At 37.6% G+C, this 14,950-nt stretch overlaps 1 protein-coding gene across 1 annotated transcript in view; it reads right to left on the bottom strand.

Annotated features, from left to right (window-relative positions):
- Positions 1-14,950, bottom strand: part of cacna1db (calcium channel, voltage-dependent, L type, alpha 1D subunit, b) — an 82,480-nt gene that overhangs the window by 61,807 nt on the left and 5,723 nt on the right. The window lies entirely within an intron of this gene.

Raw genomic sequence — 14,950 nt, 5'->3', positions numbered from 1 at the left:
TTATACCCAATCCTTCTTCTAGCCTAAACCTAATTCTAGCCTAACCCCAAAGAGAACCATGGTGAGAGCCATGGAGAAAACGTGGAACAATGGTGAACCTTCCCAGGAGTGACCAGCCTACCAAAATTAGTCCCACACTGCATCAACATCTCATCCAGGAGGTCACAAAAGAACCCAGAACAAAATCTAAAGAACTGCAGACCTCGGCTCGGGTCACAAAGGCACTGTCATGTACGGCTGTGGCAGGCAGAATTGAGGACCCCAGTGCAGGACTGGAGAGGCAGTGTGTAAAGACAAATAACTCAGCTTTATTGCTGGAACACAGGACAGAACTGAACAGGGCCAGCAGCATAAAACAGAAAAACACACTTGATATCCAAACTCGGACAGAAAGGCACACAGCTGGGAAAAATCATTGATGACGTCGCAACAAGGACAAAGTGAAAACACAGACAATATATACACAGCAGGTAATGGGCGAATGGGAAACAGCTGGGAGGGAAACTAAACCCAAAGCACAAGGACTAAAACATACCAAAGTAAAACAGGAAGTAACCAAACACAAAGACCAGGACTAAGGACACATGAACACTACACAAAGGCAGGAAATGAACAATAAACACTCATATCAACATCCAACAAAAAACGCTGGGTCAATTTTCCCAGGATCATGACAGGCACAGCTCAAAGGCTCGTCTCACATTTGCCACAAAACATCTTGATGATCCCCAAGACTTTTGGGAAAATATTCTGTGGGTTGACCAGACAATGGTTTAACTTTCTGACGGGTTTGAGAGCCATAACATCTGGCATAAAACTAACAGCATTTCATAAAAAGAACATCACACCAACAGTCAAACAGGGTGGTTTTAGTGTGATGGTCTGGGGCTGCTTTGCTGCTTCAGGATGTGGATGACTTGCCCTAATTAATAGAACCATGAATTCTGCTCTCTACCAGAAAATCCTGAAGGAGAATGTCCGACCATCAGTTTGTGCCTTGAACCTCAAGCACACTTGGGTTATGCAGCAGGACAATTATCTGAAACACACCAGCAAGTCCACCTGAATGGCTCAAAAAAAAAAAAAATGAAATTAAGGTTTTGGAGTGGCTTAGTCAAAGTCTGGAATTTAATCCAATTAAGATGCTTTGGCATGACCTTTAATAGGCCGTTCATGCTGGAAAACCCTCCCATGCGGCTGAATTAAAACAATTCTGCAAAGAAGAGTGGGCCAAAATTCCTCCACAGTGGCGTGAAAGATTCACTGTCAGTTATCATGAATGCTTGGTCACAGTTCTTGCTGCCATGAGTGGCACAACCAGTTATTAGGTTTAGGGGGCAATTCACACAGGAATGGAGCTTTTTTCCCTTAATAAATGAAACCATTATTTATATCATGTCCTGGCCCAGTGTTTTGAGTTCTTTTGGTGCAGTTCAGTTTTTTGTTCTCTCTGGTTGTGTTTCTTGGTTTTTCTGACAGTTTAGATTCTCAGTTTGTTGTAGTTTTGTATTTTGCTTTTGGTTATAGTTATTATAGTTATTTGCATTTCATTCTGGTTTTCCTTTGTTATGGTCTTCCCCGTGTTTGTGCTCCCATGTCTGTTTTGTCCCCGTGTCGTGGCCCTTTTCAGTGTTTAGTTTCCCTTCCCATTATTTCCTTGTGTGTGATGATTAGGTTTCATTTTCCATAGCTTTAGAGTTTAGTTATCCCTGTGTTTTTCCCATAGTGTTCCTCCCTTGTTGTGTGGAGTCTCTTGTGTCTGTTTTCTGTTTTGTCAAGTCTGCTGTGGTGTCTTGTTTATTCACTTCCTGTTTTATTTTGACAGTCCCATGTTCCCTGTGGTTTGTGTTTGGTTTTGCTTCCTTTGTGTTATTTGTTTCATTTGGTTCACCTGTTGTTCCCTGATGTCGCCACTCTCCCAATTACCTTGTGTGTTTTTAAGCCTTAAGTTTTCTTCTGTTCATTGTTGTGTTGTCGTCTGTGTTTCTAGTAGCTGTGTGTTCATTGGTTTGTTTTCCCTCTCATCTCCTTGGCATAGAGTTGCTACCTCCAGTTCCGCTGTGACTCTGAAATTTAGTATTTTTGAATTTTATGTTTTTGACTTTGTATGTGAGCCTCCAGCAATAAAACTGTTCACTTTAGCTCAGTTTCACAGGGTTTAAGGTTTAATTAATAACTAATCTATGACTTTTTTCACAGCCAGCATTAGGTATGTCATCATCACCACGGTATTCCACTCAGGAATACTGAACAGGATACTGTGGCTTACTAGAACAGCTGGATTATTAAATTAAACTATTAAATTATTGCGCCTGTGCTTGTGCTGCTTTATACACATGTAATTTCATAACAGACTGGAAGTTAGCTGAGCCACTGTTAATGAGTAAAATAACAATGGAGAAAGATTTTTGGCCAGTCAATTAAATACAATTTTTAGTATTAAGATACCCGTATTGCAGTGATTACATAAAAATCCAATATTATCCTGCACACTGACTGGCCCACAGTGGTCTCGTGTTAAAGAGATTAAGCAATATAGTAAAATATCTGATAGCTGACACAGATCTGTTAGCTACATGGGCCATTCTGGCCACTAGGGAACTATTTTCTTTTTCCACAAGGGGGTAGAACAAAATAGAATATTAATATCCTAATATTTTATACTGTTTGCTCTTTTTACCGGATTATCCATATGTCAGTGTTTTTTACTAAAACATGGAGGTCCTCTAACAGATTCCCCAACCAGTCTGACTTTATCAGAGTCACAAATTCATGACTCCTCATGGTAGCATTCATCCAAATGACTGAGGTCAAAGTAAACAGAAGCTGCAGTAAGAAAATCCAAAGCTATTTCCTTATTTAGACCCTACTTACTAAACTTGAAGTATTATGACTCAATTGAGGATTATCAAATTCCGCATATTCTCACATTTTAGAGACTGTAATAAGAAGATAATTAAGATTAATATAAACCATTGGTTTTAAAATAGTGATCAGTTTGTTAAAGCTGATTAAATAATAATTTCAGAACACACACACACACACACACACACACACACACACACACACACACACACACAGACTCACTGAAGCATAAAACTACTGTTGGCATTTCATAGGGCACTCACACACAAACATGGGCACACATATATACATAGTTCTGACACATGAACAGTGAGTAACCTTTAACAGAGCGTAAAGCAACAGGATAAATGAAGCTTTAGCAACATTAACTTTGGTCTTCTCGCTTCAGCCATCCGTTCCTCACTGCAGCTAGTCTAACACAGTCTGAAAACTTTTAAAGTGACATAGATCAAATCCTCAAAAGTTTCTTTCAGGTGGTTTATTGAAACACAATCAAATAAGGAGATAATAAACTACAGTGTGATGAGCTCTCTCTCTCTCTCTCTACATTTGTGTCTCTACATATACAGGACATTCCTATTCATTCATTCTTTTTTTCTGAAACTTGTTACTGTATTTTACAGTTTTAGCCACATAAACTAGCATTTATCTAATTTTCTGACCTGTCCTGTTTCTGTCAAAGGCCAGCACGTGCACAGTGTGATCACTTTATCATCTGATCCCTGCACAGAAAACACATCCTGTTGTTCCATCCGCTTCATTTTACAGGTTCGTGTTTAAGTGACATGGACAAAAATACATGGACCTCGTAGCGACACAGAAGAAAACAACCTGACAGGACACTTTGTCTTACCACTTAGGCTAGTTATTTTTTTCTTATTATTTCACTAATCCTCACATGAAATCTCTCAAATTTATTGCCAAACAGTTCGCATCTATAAAATATTTGCATCCAGCGCTGATGTTTGAAAAATTATTATCACAGATCATCTGACAGGGCAGACCGTGGTTCTGCAACTAAAAGACCAGGAAAAGCTGCGATTAGTAAAAAATACTGAGGTCTGCAGTGCGATGCAAACTCTCATATACGCGAAGAATAGGGAGCCATGTGGTTGTGTGATGTGTGTGATATGGTTGTCTTCACCTTTTTCTAGAACAATCTATAAAAAAAAAAAAATCTATCTCTATCTATCGCTGCCAGTCCTTCTCTGCTCAAACACATACAAACACCATCCATGCTTTCTGTGCCTGACTGTTAATGAGAGGGCTTCACCTCACATACTGCACACTCACATGGGAACACCTACATCCTTCCTTACACCCACCTACACACATACACTATATACATGCATGCACATGAAAACCAGAACACTGAACCTGCATGTAAATGGACTGAAGAAAGCAGAGGTAGAGACTGAACTCATGTTTTGCTAGTCTGATCACCGATACTATTAACGCATCTTTGTCTTTTTCGCTCTCCTCCCCTCTTGTTTCAAATGATTATGATCCTCAGATATAAAATAGAAAACTTAAATTGCAGAGGAACAGCTAGTCAATTGAACAATCATCACAACCTTTGTTAGGTCTTTCAAATAAGAAGATTTGTTGGGATTTTTTTATGTATTCGACAAAACTATCTGACAGAACTATCTCTGACTCTTAATGATCACACTTCTACGTTGGCTGGTATTTATAGAACAAAATGATTAACTGTACAGTAACTCTACTAAAATCTCTAAGTTTTGTCTGTGTCTCCCTCTTTCTTTCTTTTTTTTTACAGTGTACACACATGCACAGAAAACACACAACCCTCACACACAGACACTCACGTGCTTGAAAGAGCAGTGCACTGCTTAGCGTGACCCTCATTTCGCCTCTTCTCTAAACCTTTAATCCACGACTAAGAGAAAAATTACGTAAGCATTTTTCAGACTTAAGTCGAACATGGAAAAACATATTAAAAAAAGCATATGTGATTGCAACAATTGCACATATACACAAGTGTATGCTTACTGTCCAGTTCTAGACATTCACACAAACAGTGTGTACAGTATATATGGATGCACAGTAATACTGTACATGAACAGTAAACAGGGCAAATTTCTCAAGCTCCAGGGACAATTTTCATGTTCTGTTGTCACAAACACACGTTGTGTAACATTTCCCTGTTATATTGCAGTAAAGCACTGATGCTGGCAGCTAGATTTACAAGCACTAAACTGTCATTTTACAGTGTGTCTACTGCTGCAATCTAAAGCAGCAGTTTCTAATCCAGTCGGCAATTCGGTTGTCATTTACTGTTATTTTAGCGGTGCTACTTTATTCTCCATAAACAGTTTATTCCTTTAAAGTTTAACTGCATGTTCTCACCCATGTACATATTAAACACGGCAAAGGTTTAAATAATAAGCTCAAGGTCAAAGTTTGGGCCCCCATGGGCCAAAGTCTCAGGCTCTAAACAGCTCTCGAAGCTGTAATTCAGACACTTCCCATGAGTCTTTGCACTTGCTAAATAAACAACACTTTATCATACAATAAAAATGTAAAATATCTTGCTGTTACTATTTGTCTTTAAGAACATCAATATTTGCAGAATTTATTTGTGCTCACGCTAAAAAACAAACAAACATTAAATTACCATTAAAAAAAATTGTTACAGTGAATGTATGAATGCAATTACACATAGACATCCACACACATATACACACATGCAGGGCAGCACAGTGGTCCAGTGCTTAGTGCACCTGCCCCACAGCAACCCAGCGTGGGTTTTCTCCAGCTGCTCCAGTTTCCTCTCAGAGTCCACAGATATGCTTTTTAGGTTAATTATAATGATTCTAAATTGTCTGTAGGTGTTGTTGTTGCCCATCTCTCTGCGTTAGCCCTCTGAAGGTCTGGTGATCTGCCCAGAGTGTACCCCACCTCTCATGCAGTGTCAGTTGGAATAGGCTAGGGCCACTTCCCCACCCAACCCCAGTGACTATAGTTGGACAGGCACTTGAGAAAATCACTGAATAGATACACATATAGTGAACTCACTCACTATTTCACTTCTCTTTGAGATTAACCTGCCCACAGGAAAAAAAATATTTATACAGTTTGAAATAATAGAACTCCGAGTCTTCTATCTTTAAACTATTTTTAAGATCATAACACAAGCTACATGTCTGAAAAATAACAGCTGCACGTATGGTCCACAGTAGGTACTGTACATGCAGAGTAGGCTTTAGTTTGGAAGTACTTGTGCTTTTCTTGAGCGGCCCTTTTTCAAATGATATAATTGGATAATTAGCATATTCAGCTCTACTATTGTGGTTCTCTAACCTTTTCCTGTAAAGCGAATCCCATAGACCAAGACAGGACTTTTTTTTTTCTGAATCAAATGGGAAGCAGGATACTCTGCTTCACAACTATCCAGGTTTATAAGAAGGCAATCATATTAAGGCATCAGCAAACAGATTAAAATTGTTTGCAGTTTAGTTTGCCTGAACAACAGAAATTTTTAAAAAAATACAGATCTAAGAAGTCAGAAATATATTTGAAATGGCAGAAGAGGAACAGAAATTGGACTCAAACTGGAAAAATAGCCACAGAAATGCAATTTTTTCCAGGCAGGTTTGTGAGACTGATTTTTCTATTACACTCAAAGTGAATGAAATTAAGGTGAAGCCTGGATATTCTGTGGTATGTGCTTTGACTTCATGTTATGACTAATAGTGAAACAACCCTCCTGCAGTGTCTGCCTATGGTTTTAATCAGAAAATTATGTGGCTCGTTACCATGGTTTTAACTTTAATATCCAACCCTGCATTAGCTAAAAGATTATTTACCCTTTGATCTCTGACTCATGCTGTTCATGTGAAGCCTCACCCACATGCAGTGAAAATGGACTCCAATGATGAGGACAGACTGCATGCACAGCCAATCAGGTTAACTGGGCTGGTGCACTGAGAAACAGGGTTTTGTCATTATCAGAAAACAGAAAAGAAATAAACAAATGTTCTCCAAATGCTCATTTTGTTATCATAGCGTTTGTTTGATTTTCCATTATTGTTCATAATGCACAGGTTGCCACATCAGTATTAAATCCCTATATGTCTTCCATTCTTACTGACGATCACACCTGCTCTCTTCACTTCATGCCAGGTTTACAAACCAAGGGCTCAACAATGAATCTTATTCACTGTGATGATCTAAAGCACTGGACAAACTATCTGACCCAAAAGAATGAAAACAGACTTTGTTTTAAATGGTGTGATTTTATAGCCTTTAACTGACATTGGAGCATGTGTAGTTAAACATATAGTAATAGTGTAGTGTAGTGTACAATTCATAGGACAACCAATCCAGACATTCCTGTACTGCACGTTACCACATTAACAAATCCTAATCCTAGCTTCCCGGCCCCAGGGGTGGGTGTGGGGGGTGGCGGGTTGGTATGAGCAGGTATATAATATCATATAGTTTGGATTTTTAATTATATTTAAGTGATAACATGAACTCTTTAAACACAGACACAGACTCTACACTGATCAGATTTACTCTTTTTGACATGATCCGATATATTTCAGCTTATTGGAGTTTATTTAATCCACTATGATGATTTGATTTGATCTATATGTTGCAGCCTACTGAAGTGGCACAGTAAAAAAATACCCATTGTACTGAGTCATTGTGTGACTGGATGAATATAGAGTGGTAGATCGTAGTGAATCCAGATGTGTTGAATGCTTTTTTTTTCTCCACTTGTAAAATGTGAGTCAGAGAAGGTGGATGAAGCGGCTGAGTACAATTTGCATTCAAATTTTAAACACCCCTAACAGTCAAAGGCCTTGCAGGCCAGTCAAACATAGAATGGCATGGCCATAAATAAAACATGAAACCACGAGTTTTGATTCAAATATTTAGCCACTATGAATATCATAACGCTTTAATAAAAGAGTTGGAACAGGCTGATAAAGAATATACTGCATATGATGATTGCAGGTGTGGAATAAGGAGACAGCCTCATCCTCTCAAGCATTATATATATATATATATATATATATATATAATATAATTTACTAAAATGGCACTTGCTACATTTACTGCTAAATTCCCTTCTTTATGGCAAGTAAAACCTATGCAGGGGGATTGTTGTATTTTCAGATGCTGCATGAAGGCATTTATTTTTTTAGGTGTGTTTAACACTGTAATGGAAGCAGTGATTGCAAATGGTTCAATTTAGATTAAATAATTTTTTCAACTTTATTTTTAAATGTTTTATGGGAAACCCTGCATATGTTTTGGTAAAAGCTGCATGTTTGTCATTAAAAAGAAAAAAAAAACTTTTCTTACAGCATTTTCTGTTAATATGTGAGATGCCACTAAAGTAATGAATATTTTATCAGATTAAAGATCACAAAGACAGACACTACTTACTCACTATTTTCATGCAGCTGATTCATATGGGACTCTTAATGGTCTTCTGAGCTGATCAGCAGTGAAGGTTAGTCAGCTAAGCGGTCAAAGGGGCTGTCACAAGTCTGCCAAATCACTACCCAACTTACAAAGGTACGCATTCTCCACTCTGCACAGTAAGGGGAGGTGAAGTAGATAAGAATAAAAATAGACAAACATCTGAGTAGAAAACCAATCTTAAAAGCACAGAAAGAAGCTGAGGTAGTTAAGGAGACAGGATGACACATTTAATAAGAGATGAGCAGAGAAGACTGAAGCTGAGCGAACACCAACACTGTATACTTTCATGCTCAATTTCAAATTTCTACGTGTGGAGGTGAGTTCTGATGTCTACAGTTAGGCCCATAAGTATCTGAATAATGACCCCCCCCCCCCCTTTATTTTTTTGTAATTTTGCCTCTGTACACCACCACAGTGGATTTGAAATCAAACAATCAAGATGTGATTGTCACAACACAAACAGATGGTGCTGGATGGTGATCAAGGCAGCTGAGCTGTAACGTCAGTAACTCCTTAATTCAACTGTTTAAATATGAAGTTTAACTTTGTCAGGTGTAATACGATTTTTTTTTTTTTTTTTTAAATTGTCAGCCATTACTTTGTTCATCTCAAGTGAGGTCAGGTTACCATGGCAACATGTATCCAACTGCCACATACTACTGAAATTTACGCAAAGGTGTGCTGCATGATAGTGGATATATTGAGTTCACAGTACGGGATTTTGGACGTGGCGAGTGACATTTAACTGTTTAGAGCACAATGAAAGTAGCAGGCAGCATGTCTGGCACAAAAAGACATTATCTAACAACAGAACAGCAAAGAGCGGAGAATTTGATTCAGTCACATGACAGCGTTCTTTCAAATCTCCTCTCTGTCAGTGGACACTCCCACATGTAAACTCCCACCCTGCATCTCTCCACTCATCCAGTCCTCCAATCCATCATCCATGCATCCCCCCCCCAACCTTCCCCCCTTCTCTCACTGCAACCTCCGCTCATTTAGTGACGGCTAATCCACTGGCCAGCTTAATCCCTCAACCTGCTCGCACACACGCACACTTCCCCTCTCCTCTTGCACACTCAGTCCCAGATACTCATGCTCAATCTCAAATGCATGGACCCACATATACACAGCAAACACTGACATTTCTAAACCGAGAGCACCGCTGAGATCACTGCCCTAAACTTGATTATTTTTTTTTTAATGAAAATTCCTCAGAAGACCTTGAAGGTGCAATTTGAAATGCATTCCACATATTTTAAGAGTGTTTTTGTAACAGTCATGCAGTCGGTGAATTAAGCTTTGAAACCTTTAAACCTCAGTAATTTTAAGAATGTGCATTTTAAAAATATGCATCATATAATCTGCCAAAACACCATTTGTAAAGTAAGCTATAGCTCGTGAATCTAAATGAGATAAGAATTAGATAAGACCAGAATCTGCAACTGAATCCTAAATCTAGATATTTACTCAAACATAGATATAGTCTTTAAAGAGCATATTGATGACAATAGAAAGCTAATTTAAAACTACTTTTATTTCATGATAAATTTACATGAGAGTTTCAGCTATGCATTTCTTTTCCTCTTCCCCATCCTTTGCTATGAAGGAGCCGATCAAACACCTACACAGTCTCTGCAAAACACCTGCTCGAGTGTTGTCACTTATAGAGCCTGGTGACATCTTTTCAGTGATCGTTTTTGTGCACTTAGATACTTTGCTTATTGATCCGTCTTTCACACTTTATGAGAGCTCCACTAACTCTGGAACAGACATTATGCATGATATGAAGTGGTTTTTGCATCATATAATAGAATAAGAAGCCGCCTTTAAGATCTGCCGTTTACAAGCAGTTCATGTACAAAACTACAAAGACTTTGGGCACATTGTGTGACTGAGATTGAAATTAATTGCTATAAACTGAAACCTGCATACAAATCTGCAGAATCTGAGCAGCCGGTTTACTGATAGTGGAAGCTTTCTGCTTTACATTTGTATTCTGTTTGCAGTATTGACTAGTTATGTTTTTACAGGCTTTGATCCATACAGGTAAACAGAATGTGTGGAGAGGAATAGAGCGAATATATTTGCTGAAATGCAATTTCAGAGTCACAGGATATTATTTAATGAAGCTTTTGCTCTTTTTTTTCTTTTTTAAAATGTGTATGCATTCATTAACAATGAGCGGATCACACAGGAGGGGGTCCGGCCGCAGATATTCACTTGGCATTGTCACCACAGGCTGTAAAATAATAGCTAATAGGTTCCCAGATTGCTTTGAAGTGTGCTGAGGTCTTGACACCTTTCATCATTCTTATTTCTACATGCAAATATGTGACCTCAATTAATTCTTAGCTCTAAAAAAAAGTGTCAGCAAAGTCTATTCAACCAGACTCATGGAAAATATATGTGTGGGGCTGCATGAATATATAATCTGCTTCTCTTGCAGATAATGATCTACATTCTGATGCTTCACAAGTTTATTAAAAATGATGCATCATTACAGCTGCAAACATCCCAGCAGTGTACAGTGTAGTCTACTTCAATCAGCTACAAGATCAATAAAAAAAAAAAAATAACACAATAACATATTAAAGCAGCTATAATCCCCTGTTGAACCAAAAACAACTGCGTTTTCACTCAGGATTACAATGTCACTATCGTTCAGTTCACTGCTTTGGTTCACTCTCAGTGCTTTCATACCCCAGTTTTAAGCCACAGAAGGCAGAAAGCTCAAATAGAGTGTAAACTTCCTGCTCAGCCAGAAACCACAGAGACAAATACGTCCCGTGAAGACTGCCGGGAATCATAAGAAATAAAAAGTGAATATTAAACTGATTTTATCTGTTGGCCAGAAATCAACAGCTGACTGTAATTCTGGTGTATATTTTCCAAATGTATAAATATATCAACCTTATAATTACAACAACAACATAAAGACCAAAAACCAAATATTTTAAATGTAAACTTCCTTAGTAGGTTAGTGTTACTGCCATAATTCATTTTAAAGGGAATAAAAGATCAAGACCTGAAAATCAAACTCAACTTATTCACAATTTCAGGAAAAAAAAAGTTGATTCAATCAGTTTTTAAACATAACCACCTCCAGATTCTTAAATCTGCCTTTTTTGATTTTCTTGGTCAAATTCTGGTAAGTAACAAGCTGTTGGTTAGATGACACAATCAGTATGACAACAACCATCAAAACACATTTCAGTCAACCACAACCACAATGAATTGGAGACAAATAAAAATATTTCAACCATATTTTAAATTAATTTGTCAAAACCCATCCAGCCTCGTGGAGACAAATCAATAAATAAATTACAATTCTTTTAATTTTTTTTCAGTTTTTAAAGAGTGTTAAGGTAAATGGAGTAGTTCTTACAGAGAGCTTTTCTACTCTAGCTCTGCACTTAAAGTGCTAATACAACACATTTGCATTCACCCATTCACACAAATATTCATACAAGCACTGCTTTCAATTTCAGAGTACTTTCTAACAGTCACACACATTCGTACTGAGACGGTCACATTAGAGAGCAAGTTGGGGTTCAGTATCTTGCCCAAGGATACGTTGGCATACAGACTGGAGCAGCCAGGAATCAAACCACCAACCTTCCAATTAGTAGATGATCTGCCCTACCTCCTGAGCCACAGCTACCAGGTGATCAGACACTTTGCTTTTCAGAGCAGAAATTGTTGTGTGACGTGTGACTCTTAGATTTTCTTTGACGGAACACAAAAACAAATAATCCTTTTTCTTCCCTCCTCACACATACTGTACACTGTGCGGTGAGAATGGGCATAGATGCGGACAGTGTGAATAATCCCCATCTGGTGATGGAAAATGCTACATTTTTCTGTGTCTGTCTCTCGGTCACTCACTCACACAAACTTACGCATGCATGCGCACAATTCCCTATGATACTAAGAAGGTCCCTCGCCAGCCTTAGGAAAAAAAAATGTTTGGCCCACATGGCGAAGTCCTCTGAGGACACTGCAGGATCAAGTTATGACAGAAAATGTATTCTTGCTCTTTTGGTAATAAAGTGTGATATAAAATCATTTGAATGTGAAGTAAACTGCACAAACAGGCAAATTAAATGAGTATGTATCTGATTTTGTCTGTTAGTTTTTTCAGTGCAGTCCTGTTCTGTCTAAACACCAAAAATAGTCAAATGTAAATATATAAAATTCTGTAAGCCATCTTCATGGGAGGTTGAACTTGAATATATTTAGACTTCCTTGAACAACTAAATGCCCGAGGTTTATCACATCAGAACAAGTCAGACAGAGTGAGAATAGCCACAGTGCCGAGCCCGGACATCTGCTGCTTCAAATAGATTTAACATGACATTAAGATTTTGGGAGAAGTTGGAGGATAGGAGGTTAAATATCCAGCTTCAAGTGATCACTGGGGATCAGTTGGCATTGTTTTTGCTCTCCCACCTTCTTACTGACCTTCTCTGGTTTTAACAAGACAGGACAAGCTTCTGATTTCTATCACTTCATTCTGGTTGTCATTTACATTAAGAAATAACTGGATCGGTTCACCTAACTAAGGACAACTATGCACAATAATGAATTTTTGTCAAAAACCTGAGTTGTGGATGTTTTCTGCATTCAGAAGTGTTCTGATCATGAGTACAGTACAAGCAGATAACAGGTAAAAACCAATAATGGCAGCTTTCTGATTACTCAAAATAAAATTTGCATTTAACACACAATCTAGTATTTAAGATTGTGCATTTCATATAAAATCTCATTATCATTACATTAAGCCTTAAACATGTAATGCAATGCATATTTGTCATTAAATGACAAATCTGTAATTCTACTAACAAATACAGTGTTCTTTAAATAAATAAAAATATTACATATTGCTTTAATGTGGTTAGAAAAATGGGTTCATAAGTACTACAACATATGTACGTATTTCATGTATGTTTGACTCGCAAACGTGCATCACATTACATTTATTTACTTTGGATTACATTGTTGTAACATAAAGAAGCAGAAATGATATGTGCCATTAAAATGCAATCTTTAATATTAAAGCTAAATATTGTTAGCAGTTAAAGTAAGTCCATTTTTACTTTTTGCTGGGGCACAGGAGGTTGTGACCTGACAACAGCAAAACACAATATTCAGATACAGTTTGTGTAAATGTACCAAAATGTACAAATATATTTACCAGATAGATTTCTTCAGTATGAAAATACACACATATACAAAAACTAAAAGAAAAAAGACATCAAAATTTCTATTTACTCAAAAATGATCTCAGTATAAAGATATTAAACTGCTGCTGTAGGTTTAAAAATTCTAATATTTCTAACATCTGATCTAAAATAGTTTTATTGTATTGCAAAGTAATAATTATTATTTTGTTTGTGCTTTGATGCTGTCAGACAACACTGTAATTATGAAGACAACAAAACAAACTGCAAAACAAACTGGTTTCTATGTCTAACTCCCACTCTGCCTTTTCACCTCAGTGCTCCTCTCGGGAGTTACTGTGTGACACACAGAGGGATGACCCACTGGGTGGGTGTGTGCATGTGTCGTCATTGTGTGTGTGTGTGTGTGTGTGTCTGCAGTTCATTAATGCTTTCATAAATGCACGCACCAGTGTTTGTTTGTGTGTCAGCAAAACAATGAAACCCCACACATCTATCCAAATATTGCTGGGAAAGCCCTCTGACGAAACTCACACATCCAGCCTATCAATCTTGTGCAAAAGTGTAGATCCATTGTGTGTTTTTATATGGCTGATGACAATAGTGGAATAATCATGTGTGTGCATGCTGCCAGCCCTTATAACCTTTGCTGTGTGTTCAGCATCTGCAAAACTACATGCAGCAACATGAAATATGAAAGATGTGAAAAATGAAACCACATCAGTATCGCCTGTTGCAGACATTTAACATAAAAAAATAAAATAAAATTAACGCTCAAAAAATAACTCATCAGATTCATTTGTGGCACTTTGAGCAACACAAAGCAAGTGCCATTTAGTCCCAATATATTCAATAGGTTGCAGGCATCTCTATGGTCAGTATCTCCCAATCTGGGCAGCTTACACAAAAGCAATCAGGCCACATACAAAATATTCATTTGATGTTGAAGTGAACTATATCCCTCTAATTACTACTCAGGTTAGTATTTTAAGAGTGTGAGGGCCTAAATTATATGTCCCTGTGTTTTTTATGGAGAATAAGTACAAATTTATACAAGTTTAGCTGCTTTATTCCAGCACAACTCAGGTAGGTCCTTCAGCATCAAGGATGTACAAGATCAAACCTGTTCTGAGTGTTCTCACTGCATGCTCCGCAAATTAACCAAAAAGTTCAGCAAATTAGGGATTTCTAATTGAAATCTTTTCAAGATACCTGATTCCAGAGTTTGCTGTCTTTAATTTAAATTCAAAATACCAGTCCGCTGTACTCTTTTCCACATTAAAGGTTACAAACCGCTACAGAGTACACGTATGACTCATCACATACATTATTAAAATGTGACCTCACCACAGACTTTGTATAGGGCTGCACATAAAAAAAAAAAAAAATACCAGCTAAATGTGTAACGTGACACCTAGCCAAGCCTTAGAAGTCCAGTACCA

The sequence above is a fragment of the Archocentrus centrarchus genome, chromosome 7 (genome assembly GCF_007364275.1).
Source record: "Archocentrus centrarchus isolate MPI-CPG fArcCen1 chromosome 7, fArcCen1, whole genome shotgun sequence".
Classification (NCBI taxonomy): domain Eukaryota; kingdom Metazoa; phylum Chordata; class Actinopteri; order Cichliformes; family Cichlidae; genus Archocentrus; species Archocentrus centrarchus.
The sequence above is the reverse complement of the archived record's forward strand: the minus strand, read 5'-3'. Positions and strand labels throughout refer to the sequence as shown.